Consider the following 16,861-nt stretch of genomic DNA (forward strand, 5'->3'; position numbering starts at 1 on the left):
TTTTTCAAAGTCATTTATGAAGAAACCAGTTCAAATAAATATACCTGTAATTTATAACGAGTTAACTAAAAGCATACAGGGATAATTACACCTTCTTCAGGTAACTAACACATGTGATTGTTTCTTTATTTTTTATTTTTTTTAAATGAAATGAGACACTGTACAAATAAAATGAAATACAAAAACAAATTAACAACCGATACAACAACACATTTCAACTGTCAGATACATGTGTACCACCCACCCACATAATACTACTACTAATAATAATAATTAATAATTAATAAAGACCGTTAAGAAAATATCACAAAAGTTTTCTTCACATTCTCTTTGAAAACAACATTTGGATTATCTTTAGCTACTGTACACGCTAAATACCTGATTACATATATAAAACTGCATTACAGATATTTTTGAAATTCTTTGTGCAAGTGCTGAAGGAAAAAAAAAAAGAGCACTGATCCGCAGATTCTCTGTACCCGACTTTTCCTGGTCACTGTACCAATCATAATCATGATCGACATCTTAGTACAGTGATTTGACTAGGACAGCTGCTGTGAGAAGCAGCAGCTGCGAGATTCAGAGGTAACTAATTTGTCTAGTGATAAGTAATCATTTCAGTTATAAGATTCTTCATTTTTTATTTTTTTGGTATTTTTTGTGAGTCTTGGAAATGCATAATTTATTTATTTTTAATGTGAGCAGCTAGCACTTGGCCAATGTGGGCAGCCAGCACCCAATGTGAGCAGCCAGCACCATGCCAATGTAGGCAGCCAGCACCCAATGTGAGCAGCCAGCACCGTGCAATGTGAGCAGCCAGCACCCAATGTGAGCAGCCTGCACCGTGCCAATGTGAGCAGTCTGCACCGTGCCAATGTGAGCAGCCAGCATCGTGCCAATGTGAGCAGCCAGCATCGTGCCAATGTGAGCAGCCAGCACTGTGCCAATGTGGACAGCCAGCACCGTGCCAATGTGGACAGCCAGCACCGTGCCAATGTGAGCAGCCAGCACCGTGCCAATGTGAGCAGCCAGCACCGTGCCAATGTGAGCAGCCAGCACCGTGACAATGTGAGCAGCCAGCACCGTGCCAATGTGAGTAGCCAGCACCGTGCCAATGTGAGCAGCCAGCACCGTGCCAATGTGAGCAGCCAGCACCGTGCCAATGTGAGCAGCCAGCACCGTGCCAATGTGGGCAGCCAGCACCGTGCCAATGTGAGCAGCCAGCACCGTGCCAATGTGAGCAGCCAGCACCGTGCCAATGTGAGCAGCCAGCACCGTGACAATGTGAGCAGCCAGCACCGTGCCAATGTGAGCATCCAGCACCGTGCCAATGTGAGCAGCCAGCACCGTGCCAATGTGAGCAGCCAGCACCGTGCCAATGTGAGCAGCCAGCACCGTGACAATGTGAGCAGCCTGCATCGTGACAATGTGAGCAGCCTGCATCGTGCCAATGACTTGGGGCCAGAATGGCACCGATGTGCAAATCCACACTGGTTGCCAGTTATGGGTTATAATTGCACAGGGGAAAAGGACTGAGAACATGTTTCAATGGGTGAAACTGGCAGTGCAGACAACTGTTGTGTGTTGTTGGGAAGGAGAGAAGGACTGTAGTTTTAAACTGGAGCAGGGAGCTCCTGGGATTGTTTATGGGATCATAAAGAATCTCTTTCACTTCTCATGGTTGCAATTTTCAGCCATTTATGGGACAATTGGGCTTTTTATCTTGGTCTGGAAATCAGGGAAGTGCGACTTTCATTGTGTTTTACTGTGTTACTCTAACTCTTATTGTAACATGCGTTTTGGGGGGTTGTAAATTGCCGAGAGGGGGAGGAGCCTTGTAAGACAATTTATATGTTGTGTGGTGAGCTTAAATTCATTAATTCATTTATTTATTGCATTTATATAGCGCTTTTTATACAAAGGTATCGCAAAGCACTGTACAGTACATAGCAGAAAAAGAACAAACCACAAAACATTTGTATAGCATGTCACACATACAACTGCCACAATCAGACCATTTAAATAACAGATTTAAATAACAACATACACATAATAATACAAAAGCAGCAATCTTAAAGTTGCATTAAAACCAACTAAGATAAGAAAGCCATTCTATAAAAGTGTGTTTTTAGTCTTGACTTGAACATTTTAACAGTCCCAGCTTCCCTGACAAACAAAGGCAGAGTATTCCATTATTTAGGAGCTCTGCAAGAAAAAGCCGTGCCTCCTGTGTTGATTTTGTTGACACTAGGAATAACCAGCAGCTCCGCATTCTGTGATCTCAGAGTGCGGTTTGGAAGATACGGGGTCAGTAACTCCTGCAAACAACTAGGTGCTAATCCATTCAGGGCCTTGTAAGTTAACAGCAAAATCTTAAAATCAATTCTATACTCCACAGGGAGCCAGTGCAAGAGGCCAAATCAGGGGTAATATGTTCACTTTTCCTGGTTTTAGTCAGAATTCTAGCAGTGGTATTTTGAACAAGCTGCAAGCAGGATACCACACATTTTGGGACACCAGAAAAAAGTGCATTACAATAATCAATTCAAGATGAAACAAAGGCATGCATTAGTCTCTCGGCATCAGATAAGGAAATAATTGGTCTAAAGTTTGGCTATAGTTCTCAAATGGTAAAAAGATTTAGTAACTTCCCTAATATGAGCTCAAATGATAGATCAGGATCAAGGATGACCCCCAAACTCTTTAATTTCTAGTTTAAGTTTTGATGAGAGACTACAAGGGTCGAGCTCATGTAATCCCACATTTCCTTTTAGTTGGTTCTGTGATCCCACTAGCATAAGCTCTGTTTTATCTGAATTCAACATTAGAAAATTCTGTGACATACAGTGTTTGATATCTGTTAGGCACGTAGCTAATAACATCCAGGCAGAAGAAATTCCTGACTTTAGAGACAAATATAGCTGGGTATCATCAGCATAGCAATGAAAGTTCACTCCATGTCTGCGGATAACGTCACCTAACGGTAGCAAATATATAATGAAAACAACAAGGGACCTAGAATGGAGCTCTATGGAACACCACAGACAACTTCTGATAATGCTGATTTTACCTCCCAATAGAGACAAACTGAAACCTATCAGAAAGATAAGATTTGAACCAGGATTGGGCAAGGCCAGACAGTACCACTGTGCTTTCAAGATGATTCAGTAGGATGGAATGGTCTACAGTACCAAAGGCAGCACTTAGATCTAGAAGAATTAAAACGGATGGAAAGCCTGAGTCAGAGCTTATCAGCAGATCATTCACAACTCTGACAAGAGCCGTCTCGGTGCTACGTGCAGCACGAAAACCAGACTGAAACTTCTCGAATATACCATTAAGAGTTAGAAATGTTTGTAATTGAATTGCAACAACTCTCTCTAGAACCTTATCTCAGAATGGTAGGTTGGAGATTGGCCTATAGTTATTGAGGACTTTAGGGTCCTGTGGCAGGATGGACATAGTGGTGACGTCAGGCCAGAAGCAAAAATAAAATGATAAACAAAAACAAATCACAAACACAAAACCCAGGTCAGGCTGAGCAAATTGCTTTCACTGATCCTGTGTATATATTAATTTTACTTTTAAACTCCTCTCCCGCTCCTGTTCCTCGTCTCGAACAACCACCTAGAGCTGGGAGAGCTGCAGGCTTATATACAGGTGACCATCTCCCGATTAGCAACAATTAAACAATGAATTAACTCGGGAGATGGTCACCTTCTGCACAAGGTTTTTAATGTGGATGGGGCTTCCCATCCACGCTGCTAAACAATACAAAATAATAAGAAAACACGGCTCCACCGCTATATTTATAAACAAACAAACCATAACAATAACAGCAATAATAATATGCCTGCACTATTAAACTATACTTTTGTTTTTACCTAAACTTAGTAATTGTCACCAATTCTGTAATTGTAAAACAGTAAAGGTCCACATGTCGCGTCTTCTTGCATTGTGAAGGCTTCTAGTCCAGACATGTCTGACGACAGGCTAACCTTTTTTACTTGTTTGTTTACACTTGCGTTTTCATAATTAAACCCCTGTGCCATTATTCTCCAGTCCAGTAGAATGCGCTCACACCCTCCCTGGTTACAATCAGTTTCACAGTAAAGCCTGGACGACAACGTTAGGCTTATTAATAACATGGCCTAGCACAAATATAACCTTGTACCCCTGTTACACCAGACCATTACTTCTGGAAGAATAAGTAATCAGCTTCGGCAGTGACTGTTGAAATGTAGGCTATTATATTTGTGCTTAAAAATACTGTGAATTTCATCCGCTGTAAACTTATCTATTTGCAAGACAAAATATCTGTCTGATGTTTGGACATATGGAGTGACCTAGCAAGTGAATGGGAGAAATGTGTACTTCTGCATACTGCAGTGCAGTTTATAGACAAAGTGCAGTAGATTTGTGAAACGAAAACCGCATCATTGATTTTAAAATAAATAAATAAATAAATAAATAGCCTACAGTAACGTTATAAAATATGTGAAATTTGTCTTTTCTATGGCAAAAAATGCTAAAATTCAGGGCCAAAATAATTCTGTATGTGTTAAGCACCAACAGTCTCTTGGCCATTTCACCAGTAGGCCTATAAAGGCATGATAAAAAAAAGATATACAGTGTATGTGATTTTATACAGTACTGTATATAATACATCCTGCACTGAGAAAACACCACTGGAATCGGAATAAAGGAAATTATTATGTAATACAGTTCACGCGCAGTCATGGTTTTGGTAAGTAGCATTTTCAAAACCATATCATTATGTGCAGTATTAAAATATGTTAAAATATAGCAAATCCACAAAACCAACGAAATACATACTGTATATTTGACATTTTATTTCTAGTTTTCTATGTAACTCAGGCCATCGTTTAACTTTGAAAAAAAATTAAATATAGTACCTGAAGCAGATATAAAATAAAGCAAAAACTGTCCAAAATGTTTAGTACCACTTGCCAATCTATTGCAAACTTTTGTCATGTAATCAACCTTTAATCGTCAACACCAGACTGATAATATGCTATGACAGAGCGTTCAGTGCACACATGATTAATTTACATATTAAATATGTATGTTTAAATAAGCCATGTTGTTTAAATGTCATATAAACAGTTGGGTGGTTACTGCAGTCTGTCTTTGGGATAACATTAAAAAAGCCTAGTCTTTAACTCATTTTATTTCCTGTGTGCGTTCGTGCCTGCAAATCGATATTTGTTTTTTTCACTGACCCGATTAAAGTTTTTTGTCACTTAAGTACTATTGGTTTCAAAATACAGAATGTATGGCCAATCAGAAACCAAAGTATTGCCATGCGGTCTAATTTGACAAGCTGTTACATCTGGTGTGAGAATAAGAGTTTTTAGCTTTCAATCCAGTGAAAAAATATGGATTGTTGGCTCAGTGCTAGAACATTACTAGCAAAGGGCGATCAAGACGGAATACCGTCCGAGATTAAAAACGCCAAAAATGTCTTGCGACTGAAGCTCTCTTCAATTTCCCTGCCATTATCAGTGATTTGTGTGGTAACAAAAAGCAACATCCATCACACTGATACTAGCGTTTTATTATTATTATTTTTTTAATTAGCATCAGTACTGTACGTTTTAGTCACCAAGAATTAAAAAATGCCAATAATATGTTTTTGTAATGAGGTCAGCTGTAGAGATCCCTGGATAGTGAACTTTTCTTTGCCTTATTTTCTGTAATTTTATTATCAATAAAAATACATGATTGACATTTGGTAGCACTGCATAGTCCTGTGTCATTTCTGAGTGATTGAGGCTAGCACTGAGGCTTTGTTGATTTTAATTAATTAGTAATTACAATAAAATTACGTTGATGTTTCCAACAACTAGAAACCTGTTTGAGGGACTATTTTTATCCAAAAGTAAATATATTTATTTCTGTTATAATTCTGTAACTTTTATAATTGTATCCATCACACACTCCAAGGCTTGTGTGTTTTGTTGTATCATGTCATTGTACAGACCTTTTTTCTGTTTTCATTTTATTATGACTCTATCTCAGATTGGGGTACGCGGTGGACTACATTTTTTGGAACGCAGCTTAAAAAGATTGAAAACCCCTGTTCTAATGTGATTTGGTACAATTAAGATCCTACGCAGTGATACACAAGTATCACTGTGACACATTTCCCAGTATTTTCCCCAAAAGTGACAGTGAGTATTGTAGAGACACCTTGGTTGTATCTACAGCTTTACAGTTTTATTTTTTGTTCAGAAACAAAAGGTCAGTAAACTCTGTTGGCATATTTAAAACAAACAAAAATAAGAAATGGTGGTTGGTTCTGAATCAAAGAAAATGTCCCCCTAAAATTTTGAGATGGGGCCACATTGACCCTCAGTCTGTAAGTCCCGGAGCAAACACTGAATGTATCGCCAGTTACTCAGTCTGTATCAGAGGACGAGTTAGTTAACACCTACAACACCTCCATGACTAACATTTTAGATACTGTAGCACCAGTTAAAATTCTGAGGGTGTTTTCCAAAAGAAGCACACCATGGTTTAATGACACGAATCTTAAGCTGAAATGTGAGGGTTTTTTAAGCAATGCACTAGCAGAAGTCACAGGGCAGTGACGTCAGCTCCCTAGCAACAAGCCTCCTATGTTGGCAATGGATTCTTTCAATGCAGTGGGTTTGTGCATTTGAGAAAGGAGCGGAAGACTGATGAAATTAATTGGAGACTGAAGTTGATGAGAAGCAATTACCCCCCCCCAGTACGAATTAAAACGGTGTGCTGCTTTTTATACGAAAAATTAGAAAAAGCGGGTTGCGTAGAGGAATTAGACTGGACCCTGACGCCCCGATAAAACGAGGGAGTGGTTTTACAGTATTTATTTGTTAGCCTATGTGTTTTTCTGTGGGTCTCTCACTATATCGTGGCCCTCGATATATAGCGGGTTTGTCTTGGACCCTGACACCCGCGATGTATCGGGTGGGTGATGTATATGCAAGATAGTCACAATGCCACAAGCGGTAAATAAAGGTTGCATTTGGTCCTCATTTTTCCAACAGGCAGTTTTCATTCAGACTGACCTTTCTCAAGATAGGGAGCTGCTAGGGAGTGAGGTGACAATTGTTTGTACTGTGTTCGATCTGCTAAATAAATACAGTAAATAAAAACCTCACTACCACAACAGACCTTCAGCCTGCATTTCAAATTAAGCGAATATAATTATACAGGTTTGTGGTCATTTGAGTCATCAATTTCCTTTTGAGGTTAATTTCATATAGTACTTAACTGAATTAATTTTACTGCAACACTTTCTCAGTAACATTAAGTTGCAGAAGACCTATGGTGTACTGTACATTCATTCTTAGTGTAGCTAACATACAATGACCTTGCACTGCTGTTCATAAGAACAGTCTCGAAGGTGCAGTTTAGAAAGAAAGATGTCCTTGTGTAGATCCAATGTTTGTCCAATCCAATGTTTGTATTTGTTTACGACTGTAAGTCGCCCTGGATAAGGGCGTCTGCTAAGAAATAAATAATAATAATAATAAAATTGAATTCTAGACTGCTTAGGATCTTTCAGCCAATCAAAGCACACAGCTTTTGTATTCCTCAACACATCATGGAGTAACCCTACTCATGACATCACACGTACCTTTTCCCTCTTTTCAATAAAATTGACAATGGACTAAATAAAGGTTGGTAATGAGTAGAGAACAAATATAACTGGACTTTTAACAGGTGTATTAATAATAAAGCAGTATATGATAGAGCTATAGGATATATGGGTTATATCAACACTTGGAACATAAGCTTTTAAATGGACCTCCGGTTTCACTCTACCATTGCTGTGGCCTGTCGGAGACAACACTTCACCATTGCTTCTTTAAATCATTAAGCTCTCAAAATGTTTGAGATATCTTTAAATAATTCAGATATCTGAAATGCAACTTAAGATATCTTGAAATGACTTCCTGTTCTTTTAGAGATGTCACTAAATGGACAGGAAATCATTCAAAACACAGTGCATTTTCACAGGAAGTCATTTACAGATATCTCTAAATAAACCGGAAGTCATTTCAAGATATCTTTAAATCAGAGGTTCCCAAACTTTTTTTGCTGTGCCCCCTTCTGAGATGCATGCCCCATGTGGACTTCACCCTTCTAATAAACAGTGCAGGATTTAGAAAAAAAGATTTTCCCAACATATAACATCTTTTTCTGAAGACAGAAAGCAACATACCACAGTACCACTATTCAAATGCTTAAACTTGAGTATAAAAGAACACTTAATGAGTCATATTGACCTCGGTGCGCAGGATGAGCCTGCGTGCGAGCGCACAGTTTGTAGTATCTCGGCTTGATTTCAGAGAGTTTCAACCTGAGATCTGTCTCTACATTAAATGATTTCTCTACTTGTTCTTGATTGTAAATAAGCAAAGAAAACCCTGTTTCACACAGATATGTTAAGGCAAAGTGAACAAGTATTTCGACGGCTGTTTGTGACAATTCAGTGAACTCTTTCGAATTGAGAGCCACAGCTGATCAACAGGCATAACTTTGAAATTATCATCAGCAACGTCAATCAAATTCTCTGTAAGATGCACAGCAATTTTGGCCTTTGCTACAAAGTTCTCTGAAAACTGATTTCAAACCCAGGCAAAATCCTGCAATTCATTTGCCTCGCTTTCGGGAAAATATACTCTGAATTGCATGCAAAGCCAAGACAAATGCTCCACTATCACATCTTTAACTTCCAGGACTGACATTCCACAATCCATAATGACAGACGACAGTGTCGGGAATATAGTTACATTGTCTTGCATCACACAGCTACTCCAAAGCAAAACATTTTGGGGAAAAGCTCTTTACTTTTTCCTGTGCGATAAATGTTAGTTCTTACCTTGCAAAGAAAGGTTAAGTTCATTGAGCTTATCAAATATGTCAGCCAAATAGCCCAGTAAAACCTGAAAGCGCTGGTCGAGTCAGTGCTGGAGAAGTGGGGAGTGAGAGTTCATCAGAAACATACAACATAAACCATTATTTGGGCTGCATTGCCACTATTGGTACTCTCATTGATTTTGTAGCATGAAAAAGGGGTTTTGCCTCACTGCTTCAGCAAGCTGCTCCTTAGTGTCTTCTGCCATATCAGCGATTCTGCGGCTGTCCGCTTTGTCAGATAGTGGAATGAGACTTAACTGATCAGCAACTATCGATGCCATTTCAATCACTGCTGGCAGCACAAGATCTGCACCAATCGGATGAGGTTTTCCTCTTCTTGTTATATAGTTTGGTAGGAGACAGTGTAAGATGCTTCGTGCTTTGGCAGGTGTAGCGCTGTTTTCTTTGATTAACCTCCCTTGAATTGAAAGAGCTTTCGTTCAAAACAATCTCGTGGCTTATCTTTGAGGGCAGGATGTTTGGTCTCCTGATGGTGTTACTTTTAGTTTGTTTCATGCTGTCATTGACAAGAACAGCCACACAAACGACACATTGTGGTCACTGATGTTCATCAGAACCAATAGGAGGGTTGGTATTTCCTGTTTGTTTTTGTTTTTTGCCCAGCTTTACCTGCTCCTTCATCTGGATCAATATCCTCAATGTTACACAAAAGCTCCATTCTTTCTATTGTTTGCTGTCTAACGTTAACACAACTGATCACTAGTGAGAACAAATAACATCCGAGTCACGTTCACGTCTCTACGTTCACACGTTGGTTTGGGCGTTAGGGGGCGATGACGTGCGTCGGAATATTGTTCAATAAAGCTTTGGTACGATGCACCTTGTTTTACAATCTTCAAAAAGTCAGAAACATATTTATCAGTCAGGGCTTGCGCCCCCCTGATAACCTTGTTATGCCCCCCAGTTTGAAAACCTCTGCTCTAAATGAACAGGAAGTTATTTAGAAATATCTTTAAATGACAGTTTGTCGTACTATGCAACTGAAATATCTTCAAAGAGGTTAATTTAGAGATCTCAAATTTATTTAAAGATCTCTGCAAATGATTTACAAATATCTTTAAATATTTCAAGATATCTTAAAATGCAATTTGATATATTGCTACATGATAATTTGGCTTTCCATATGGCCATCACATCTCGGCACCTATGTAATGAACCCTCTGGTTCCTCAATTCATGTTACAAAAACATCAGTAGCAATTTTTGCTGGTACCACCTTTGTTCAACCGGAGGGTCCGGTGTGGAGGGAGAACAAGGACTGACAAGGCAAGAAGTTGATACAAAAGGTAATTACTTTATTAATACAGATATATAAAACTATCCCTTGGGTTAAAACTATATCTGAACAAGGCAGGGATTTGAGGACACTCCAAAAGGAAACAAACTGAGGAATAATCAGCCTACTTATTTGCACCCTGCAATTCATAAATCAGAATATAATATCACACAATATAACGTAAATATAACACACCACTCAAAAGTATCTGTGACAGAGAACGAATGAATCCTAGTCAACAATCTCCCTCCCGATCTGTGAGGGCGCTGTCTAACAGGAACAGAGTGCCTCGTACTGGTTGATCTGACGGTTCATTCCAGGGTCAGCTGGAAGCCAGCCATTCCCCAAAAGCAGTACACAATGTGTCAGTCATGGGTTGGAGGAGCTGTGACTGAACTAGCTATAGCAGGGGGTGTGACTAAGGGTATAATTGGTGATGTAATGATGTAATCTGCTACTTTGATGCGGTTGTGAGAATGATTGAGAAAGGAAATGGACTGTGATAAGCGTATCATGGTGTTAAGTGTTTTGTTTGTTTCTAACTGTCTGTGCTTGTCATTATAGAAGGCTAACCTCCGGGAGCTGTAGCTAAACCACCAGCAATTAAACCCAGACTACACTTCACCATTGTACACGAATAAACCTGTAAATCACCACTTTCATTAAGAGCACTCACTCTGGACTTGTGACCGTGTTATTGGACTGAACCCCGTGGTCTACCTGAATGTTACTTCATCTATACTTGGTGAATGCTTCAGCCACAAAAACAACAACATCGCGCTGGTGTTCACAGGTCCCGATGGAGAACAGAGGTATTACATAAGAACATAAGAAATTCTAGAACGAGAAAAGGCCATTCAGCCCACCTATGGTCGCTCGCTCGCTTAATGCAAGTGCGGTCCGTTCACACTCAGCAGAGGAAAAACAAAAAAACCTATTTAATTAGTAGGGGAAATGAAACCTCTGGGAATCTGTGGCTAAATGGACCGCCCTTCCTCCAGTCTTATTATGGTCACAGAGAGGATTATACAGTATTGTTCATGACAGCATCCAGTCTGTTCTTTAAGGATCCGATAGTCTCTGCTTCAGCAGACAGTTCCAATGGTTCACCTTTTCTGTGAAAAAGCTCCTCCTATCGGTTCTGAATATGCCCTTCTTCAGCTTCCACCTCTGGCCCCTGGTTCTGTTCTCTGTGACCTATGAAAAATAATTTTCAGCAGTTACTTTGTTAAACCCCTTGACAATTTTAAATACCTCTACTGTCGCCTCTGGCTCTCCTTTCTGGGCTGTACAGATTCAGCTCTTTCAGTCTGTCTTCATATGACATACCCTTCAGTCCTGGAATTAATCGCGTTGCTCTCCTCCATACTCTCCAATGCTTCAATGTCTTTCTTATGATAAGGGGACCGGCACTGTACACAGTTTTCTAGGTGTGGTCCTACCAGTGCATTGTATAACTTTAATATAACTTCTCTAGATTTGAATTAAACTGTCTTCGCTATATAACATAACATTCTATTTGCCTTTTTTATAGCTTCTCCACACTGTCTGGTTGGCTTAAGAGATTCATCCACTACTAACCCCAAGTCCTTTTCATACATAGCCTCCTCTATTTCATTACTATTCATGCTGTACTTGCCTCTAATGTTTTTGCACCCGATGTGTGAGACTTTGTATTTATTCACATTAAACTTCATCTGTCATGTGTCAGCCCAAGCGTGAATCTTGTCTAAATCTCTTTGTATTATTAAAGTTGCTGATTGGAAGTTAGCTACCCTTCCCAGTTTTGTGTCATCTGCAAATATGCAAACTGATTATGTCTTGATCCAAGTCATTTATATAGATTAAGAATAGCAATGGTCCCATTACCCGTCATGACTCCATGCTGCTACTTTATCATTTATTTCTACTGATTTAATCTTTAAGTTTAGTCTTTCGTGTGCTACTTTGTCAAATGCTTTTTGAAAATCTAAGTGGATTATGTCATACACACTGTCCTTGTTGACTCTAGTAGTCATCTGAAAGTAATCTAGTAAATTAGTTAAACAAGATGAACCCTTCTAAAGCCATGTTGACTGTCAACTACAATGTTGTTACTATATAAATATTTCTCCATTTTGGTCCTTATTATAGTTTCCATGATTTTACATGATTGATGTTAAACTTATAGGTCACATTTGTCTCCCTTATAGGAATGACATTGCCAATTTTCCAGTCCAGTGGAATGGGTGCATTATTTATAGATTTATTGAATATATAACATATTGGTTCTCTAATTTGTTCTCTAATTTCCCTGAGGACTCCTGGCCAGATTCCATCAGGCCCTGAGGATTTGTTTATTTTAAGTGCTGTTAGTACTTCATTCTCTTTTATAACAAACTCTGGTAATGATGTTTGTGTACATTCTGTTAACCTTGGCATATTGCATAAATCCTCCTTTGTAAATACTTGTACAAAGTATTGATTAAGTACATCTGCGATTTGTTAGTCTTTAGTCACTAAGTCAGCACTGCTATCATGAAAACTACTGACTTCCTCTTTCAGTTTCCTCTTAGCATTAACATATTGAAAAAACCCTTTTGGATGAAGTTTACTTTCTGCCGCCACTGGTCTCTCTTATTCCCTTTTCGCTCTCCTAGTCTGCTTTTTAAGGTCTCTACAGGCCACTCTGTATTCTATTTGTGAGGCTGTTCCCTTTGATTTAATAGAAAGATATAATTGTCTTATTTTTAATTCCTAGCCTAATAGATCAATTTACCCATCATGGATTCTTATTCTTAAGTTTACCTTTTCTTTTTTTGGGGATAAATGTATCCTGCAATTGTAACATTATATACCTACATTTAATCCAATTGTTTTCAGCTTCATTATCTATTAGTATTCTATCCCAGTCTGTGTTTAGAAGCCCCTGTTGCATTCCTTTGTAGTCTGCTGTCCTGAAATTGTAAACCACTGTCTTAGATTTATGTACTGCCCTTGATTTATTTGCCACAAACTTTATCATGTTATGGTCACTTATTCCTAGTGGTTCTATTACCTGTAAGTTGTCTGTTAATACCAAATCTAGACATGAATTGTATCTAGTCAGGGCTTTCACCATTTGTGATAGAATCTTGCACTAACTTTATCATTCCCATGTCTGAATTGTTGTCATGTGGTCCCAGTTTATGTTTGGGAAGTTAGTCTCCCATAATTAGTGTTTCCCCTTCCTCTCCATTTCCTCTCCAGTGCAGTCAGGATGCATTTCCCATGCGCACATAACCAAGCTATATCTAGCGTCTTCTCGGGTATTCTAATATCATTTACATTTTTACATTTTTGTTTCCCACAGTTACATTACAATTCCACGTTATTATTGCTTTATATTTTTCCATCACAACTGCATACAGTTTCTTTGCATTTAGCTTTTTCACCTCCTCCCCACGAAACTATTTACATACATTTCTCAACATGACATTTTTTGGTACCCTACTTGGAAATATAATCGTCCTTTTTTGGGGCTTTTTTTAGCATTTAAAAATCATCCATTCATAATTCCACCTCCATCAATAAAATCTTTGTGAAACAGGTTTTTACATTAAAAAGGACAAAAACGCAGCTTAAAAACCCCTCAAAGTTTAAAAGCCCCATTCCAGCCAATTTTCTCGGTAAGCACACTTTCTCTTTGTACAATCGACTCGTACTCCCCAAAATAAATTAAAAACCAGTCTATGAAATTTGATCATAATGTCACTTGGTACAGGAATATAAAAGTCCAATATAAAAGCAAAGGTAATGCAAGTGTTTTGATTGAAACAACTTTCTAAAAAGGGTACTCTTGTTGCTTTACACAACTTAGTTTTGTCTTCCTGATCCATCGTTGTTAAAATGCACCCGTAATTTTTTTTTATCCCATCTTTCTTTATTTCCAAATCCATTGGCACTTTAAAATCAGGATTAGTCTCTCCAGTCAAAAATGCTGCTGATTTTTTCCAATTAATGTTGGAGTTTGACACCTCCTGGAAATTATTAAATACACTGAGTACATTTTTTGCTAATTTTTCTTCCTCAATATATAAGAAAATATCATCAGTGCATGCTGTAATTTTACAAGCAACCCCTGGGCTGACGGTTATACCTTTTAAAACTGCAGGAGTTTTGAATTGCTCTTAAAAGTGGGTCGATAGCTAAAACATAGAAAGGAGGACTTAAAGGACCCCCGTGCCTCACCCCTGCTTGGACATAAAAACAGATACCCACGAAGCCATTCATAAATCTACTAAAAGAAAGCGTGTACACAATGTGTATTCAATTAATAAAAACAATAACACTTTAAAACTGTGAAAAGATATTCATGATTCATCCTTGGTCCAAGCTTATATATGTACATGGGATGCTTCTGTGTTATACTACAATCACAAATATTTCTCACCCAGGCACCCCACAATACTGCAATTTTGATATTAAAACATCCATCACTTTTTCCAACCAATTTACTAAAACCTTAGCGAGAATTTTTAAATCGTTGCATAATAAATGTATGGGTCTCCAATTTGCAATATTCTTCTTGTCCCCTTTCTTAAATAATAACCAATGCCTCTTAAAAAGAAACAGGTAGGCAGCCTTTATCTAAAAAATCTTTTTAAAAAGTCTATTAAAACTGGGCTTAAAATATTACTAAAATGCTTATAAAATTCGTAATTGATCTATTGTTCCTTGCCTGTTTTATTTCCTCCTCCATCTGCCCCAGTGCAATGGGATCGCCCAGATTTTTTACTTTTTCATCTATTTTATTTATTTAAATTTTTTTCGTTCTCTATTTTTCCCTTTTAAATAAATTAATATAAAACTCTGTTGCAATTTTTAAAATCTCCTTATTTTCTATTTTACAGTTCCCACCGCTGTCATACAGTGCTTGTCTTTTTTTCAGTTCCTGTTTCAGCAGTAATGTCGGTTTTCTTTTTGCCTCCATTTGTGAATTGTTTAAAATGTATTGCTTCCAATTTTTTATAATAAAATTCCATTATTCCATCAACTCTTTGTACTTCCTTTGAGACATTTCCCCCCTTGCTAAACCATTAGTAAAATTATTAATTTACATGACATTTTTTAGTTTTGACTGGGACTCTTTTTTTTAAAAGCATTGGTTAAGGTGAGTTATATTTTTTTTACGGTAATTTACAGGATTTAAAGCTGTTTGTGAAGAATATTTATGAAACGCTCTTTGCAGATAATTCAATGCAACACTTCCAGTCAACCAGATGCTTGATACATGTGCGATTCTGAATATGACACATTACGCGGTACATCAGTATATCAAAAAAGTCTTTGTTTTAGTGGCAACCGCCTTATTTTCTTAGCAGACACCCTTATCCAGGGCAACTTACAATTGTTACAAAATATCATGTAACAGAATATCACATTACAGAGTATCACATTACAGAATATCACATTACAGATAATTTAGCAAGCCTTGATTGTAGTAGGCTTACGTTTGAGTGTAATAAACAATAGCTTACCCTTCTGTTATTTAAAATCTAGTGTGCATTTCCCCGTCTGCACACGTCTCCCAACATTGTGTAAAATCAGGATTTAACCCACAGACAATGAAAGATTGCTTGGATCAGTGTTTTATCAATCAAGAAGACATGACAACAACCTTTAGTTTTTTCTTTTTTTTCCACTGCAAACTTAAAGCAGGGGTTCAAAACAAAGTGCCGGAGCCTATTGAACCAGAGAGTTCATATAACATTGCATATAATATTGTTGCTCTTGTCTAAATATATATATATATATTTTCAAAACCTTTTTTTCTGTTTTGTAAACGTGATAGCAGGAGCAGTCATTTTACGAGGTACCCTGGTGTACCCCGTCATGCCTCATATGTTCATAAAAGTAAGTGAGCAATATAGTCCTCTAGAATACCTCTGAGTTTAAACCCAAAATCCAAAAAGCAAGGTATTTGTGTAATTAAAGCAGATTCCCTGGAAGTTTAAACTGCTGCATCCGGGTACAGAAAGAATCACATCCTGTGCAGTAGGTCACATGGTCTGAATTGGAGTGAATCTGACCTAGAGCAAGTAGTAAACCTGTAGCTAGTGCTAATATTGGGGAAACACATATGAGGAAGGCTGTGCAGTCCAGGCACTTAGGATTCTACAGACAAGCTCAAAGCCAGTCACCTGATTGGCACTGATTTGGGGCTACATGTTACTGTAGGTAAAGTAATCCAGGATTAGTGCTACTGAGGACCTGTGAAATCAGCCGAAATGTTACAACAATCAATACAATGATCACAGAGACAGTGTTCTCAGTTTCATTTATTGAGCATCATGTCAGGAAAAACAAGATCACACAAGATTTCATTTCCTCTGTTAACAAAGCACATTCCATTATCATTATTGTTAACAATTATTATTTCATTCAATATTAATGCAAGCTGTATTCGTTTTAGTAATTTATTTCCATATACAGTCAGTCCGTCGCCTTTCCAACTTCTGTGGTGCAACAGTAAGGGCAGATATTATAAAAAGGAAGGGGTTTGCTAATTGCTTCCAAGTAGCTTTTCTAATTGGTGCAACAGAAAGATTGACACTGGGGCGGGTTTTATTCTTGGACGATCTGGCACTTCATTGGTGCACTCTGTTTTTCATGC

Source organism: Acipenser ruthenus, chromosome 49, assembly GCF_902713425.1.
Source record: "Acipenser ruthenus chromosome 49, fAciRut3.2 maternal haplotype, whole genome shotgun sequence".
Lineage (NCBI taxonomy): Eukaryota > Metazoa > Chordata > Actinopteri > Acipenseriformes > Acipenseridae > Acipenser > Acipenser ruthenus.